We start from the raw sequence: 4,495 nt of genomic DNA, 5'->3' as shown, positions 1-4,495 counted from the left end.
GTGGACGCGAAGGAGAGGGTTGTCGCCATCGCCCGCAGCTGGAACAATCCACTCATTGCCACGGAGAACTACTATAGGGGAGAGAGGAGGGTTGGCGACGAAGAAACCTTCGAGCTGCCGGCACCATTCAGCTTGGAGCAGGAAATCGGGGAAGAAGAAGAGGTGGAGTGGAGTAGAGGAGGCCCGACGATGAAGAATAGGGGAGAAACAGAGGAAAAAATTGCGGATGAGAAAGCTACAGTGGCCCTAGCTTCTGAGCCTCCCCAAATGCGTGAACCAGCGCAAGCCTTTTAACATGAGTGAACCCACTTGTTGATTGAACCAACGCCAGTTGGAATGGAATTGAACCGGGTAATTTCTGATTTGGGCCGGCTGTGATTTGGGCCGGCTGAAATTGAATGGATCGGGCTAAGCTTCAATGGGACCCAATTGATTTGGGTTGTGTTGAATTGGATTGGGTTTATCGAACCAAATTGACTTTTATTCCTTCCTGAACCGGTTGTGTCCAATGTAATTAATCTAAACTTGGGTTTGGTTTGAGCTAGACCAACTTTAAATGATTGAATTTAATCTTGAACCGCACTCGAGTTGAACTAGCATCTTCAACCAAGCTGATTTTGAATCTAATTGAACCAAATTAAATCCGAATTGACCCGGACTCGAGCCAGAATTTATTTTTCTCCAAATTGAATTTCTTGAAAAATAAAGTACAACCAATTAATATCCATAAATTAATGAGAAAATAGAATAAACATAAAAAATTCATCCACGATAAAGAATTAGCCTAAAATACAATTTATAACATGAAATATAATCAAAATTAGCTCAATATGATCCTAATTAACCCGGTAAATAGCCAGTTATCGATGGGTCATCAAGTGTTGGACATCGAAATGAAGTCCTTGGGGTTAGAAGATCGAATGCTAAGCAGGAAGTCCAAATAGGTTTGGAATACCCGATGCTTGACAAATAGGTAAATTCTCCTAAGAGGAGTAGGTGAGAATGCATTTTCTTGAAGGGAATAGTAGGCGTCGATCTGACCTAGGATTTCATTAGAAATCCAAAGTCAAGACTAGACAGTTGTAAAACTATCTAGACTTAAATTCTTGCATTATACTTATATTGTTCTAACTTTGTGATGCAGGAAAGTGAGCTTAATGGAAATCCAAAATATGGATTTCGAACACCCCTATTGGATTTGGGCACCCAAGTGGTTCGGGCACCCCTATCATTTCCAGGCTCCCAGATAACATTTCTAGGGTCAGTGAGGCTGATGAGGTTGCAAGTCCCGATTGGCCATGACACCTCAGCTTCCAAGTGCCTAGAGAAGGATAAGACACAGCAAAGCCACGTTTGATCTAGTAATCATCACGTCAGCCTCCAAGTGCCTGAAAGGGATCCAGACACTCGGAGATGGTTAAGTCAGCGATTACAGCAGATCAGATAGACCACAGTGAGGTCGCCCGAATTGCTCCATAAAAACACCCATGAACAGAACCTTTGGAACAACATTCACGATAATTATACAATTGTTATTCACATGCTCTACGCTGTCAAAACACTGCTGCAATGCAAAAATACTGCACTAACATATGCTCAAGCTCTCAATTATAGTCTGTAACTAGTAGCATAGTTTCTTATCATCTTTGTGCATATATTTTCTAGGAGCAATAAGCATGTTACCGTTCCTCTTTTTATAAAAGACGAGACTCTTTCTCATTGTGAGAAAGTCCATTAGTGGATTGCCCATTGGAAGCAGTCAAGAACTCCTGGCCTTGGAGTAGCAGCCAGAGGCTATAAACTAAATAAAAATAAATATATCATTTACTTTGTGTTCTAATTTTTCTTATTTTCCGCTGTGTACTCTAAAGAATTTTAAAATAAGCTTTCAAAAATAGTGAAAAAGTAAAGCGTACTATCACCTCCTCCTCTAGTGATCTAAACGATCCTATAGAGATTGCCTTCGAACTAGCAAATCTAGTTGGAAAAATACTCAAAAAAAAGAAGAGGTTCATCAAGTCCAAGATCACGAAAGTGATCCAGTCTAAAAACAAGGAAATAGGACCAAGTCAAACCACAAAGGTGAAATCCGAAAATATCTACTACGGATGTAATCAAAAGGAGGCATTTCAAGGGTAAATGTTTAAATATGAAGGAAATCAAAAGGTAAAGAAAGAAGACGACCCTAAAAGTAATGTGGGATGAGTTATCATTGGCTTCCTTGTGGTGCATGTTCAGACCCTTATATAGACTCTTTCGGGCGTTCTGGATTCTTATCGGGGCGCCTGGATCCAATCCGATCCGATCCAATTTCTTCGATCTTTATCGGGGTGGATTCTTTTTTTTTCCGGGCGCCTGGACCATCTAGGGGCGCTTGAATCATCCAGACGCTTGGAGAAGCATCCAGCCGCCCGGATCTAGTCAACTCAGGTTTGACCTAAGTTGATCTTGGGCTTGATTCGGCTGCTTCTATTTGCTCCTCCTATGCTTCTTCAATCTTACTTCTAAGTCTTGGTTCTTACAAGATAAGCATACACAGAAACAAAGCAATATAAGCCTACTTGTAGTTTGTCTGATCCACTAGGTTTACCTAAGCCTTACCCTATAGATCTAACCTACTAAGCTTACCCATGTCTAACTTCCAATTAAGACTAGTCACTTCCATAAGTAGACTTTCCATCTGTCAAACATCCAGTCAGCCTTGACCTGTTTGGATTTTTCTTTGCCTAACCTCCAGTTAGGACTAGTAACTTTCATAAGTAGACTTCTCACCTATCAAACATTCGATCACTCTTGACCTGCTTGGACTTACCCTTGCTCAACCTTCAATTAGAACTAGTCACTTGGTAGAATTTCCACCTACCAAACATCGAATCCCCCAGGCTTACTTGGACCTTACTTGGACTTTCTTTTGCCTAACCTCCAGTTAGGACTAATCACTCGGTAGACTTCTCACTAGTAACCATTTGATCACCCTTGATTTGCTTGGACTTCGTGCTCACCATCCGATCCTCTTACCTCCAAGACTTTCCTTTTGATGTCTGATCCTCGTTGACCCATAGACCTACTAGACATCCAGTCTACTGACCCATCTAAACTCTCCGTCTGATGCCCTTGATCTATCAAGTCTTTCTTGCTCAGTCCCACTGACCAGAACTTTTCTTACCTAGCTTCCAACTAAGACTTATCTTGCCTAGCCTCAAGTTAGGACTTCCATTGCTAATTATTTGGTCAATTTTGACTTAATTAGACTCACTCACATTCAAATATTAAGTCTTGTTTGGATAACCCTCGATCAAACTGATCAAATCTAGATACACTATCAAATATCGAAACTCTAGAGGCAGGCTGCACTAACAACAAATCATGATAAGATAATCATGCACACAATTAAAAAAATGATATCTATATTAAAATAAAATTTTGATTAATTATACACATTTAAATTTTATAATATATGATCACTTAATTAATTAAGATAAAAGATCATGCATGATTAAAATCTATAATCAAAATAAAATTTATCAATTAAGATAAGATTTGTAATCATAATAAAAAATTTTTAATAAATAATTATATCTTAATAAATATGTACCATTTAAAATTTATAATAAAATAAAAAAATTTTAATAATCTTATCGTATTCAATTTGGATCCGAATAAATAAAGCATAAAGAATGGACGAAGAAAAAGATGAATTACACCTGAGCAAAGATTATTTTCCTCGTTTACTTAATAAAAAATTGGAGAAAAAAAATAGATTTTCTATCTTTCTTGTATTATTGATTTTAATTCAATTTTTCATATGCTTGAGATGGCTGGGAATAAAAACTTTTCTTCCTCCAAATGCCCAAACCCAGCCAACCAATCACTAGTTTTTCCTTCCTCCCATGGCAAATCTAGCCAACCAACAGCTCGAGACAACCTAAGCTCGCTGCCGACAATCGACAACCTTGCCCCAACAACCAAGCAAGCTCGCAGCAACCTGGTCTCCACAAGTGCGCAACCTATAGCCATTGTGAGTCACGGCCACAGGCAGGCCGTTGCAATCTCACGGCCACAGCAAAACCACCACAAACTCATGGATGCAGTCATGTGGCACCGCAAGTTAAACATCACGGCCGCCATGAGATCACGGCCTAGTCGTCGTAATCTCACAATTGGTCGCTACGAGCTCCTTTCTCATTAATTTTTATTTCCTTTTTCTCTCTTTTTCTCTTACCTTCCTTTCCTTTTTCTTTTCTGTTCCTTTTACTTTTCCACCACCCTCCCCTTTTCTTTCTCTATCCTTTCTTTTGATAAACAAATAATAAGTCGTGCTCCCATATTTACCATCAAAATCAGCATATGCAACGTGTCACTTGCCTTTCTTTTCACAAATATCAATTTCCTCCGATACGGATAAACCGACATCAAAAGCCATCAAAACTATTCACCAAAGTCATTCTCCGACGATGGAGATTGAAGGAAGTAGAGAATGCTGTTCCGGTTCCCT

This window comes from Curcuma longa, chromosome 14, assembly GCF_044706935.1.
Source record: "Curcuma longa cultivar G26 ecotype Majalengka, Jawa Barat chromosome 14, ITB_CL_G26_1.1, whole genome shotgun sequence".
NCBI lineage: Eukaryota > Viridiplantae > Streptophyta > Magnoliopsida > Zingiberales > Zingiberaceae > Curcuma > Curcuma longa.
The sequence above is the reverse complement of the archived record's forward strand: the minus strand, read 5'-3'. Positions refer to the sequence as shown.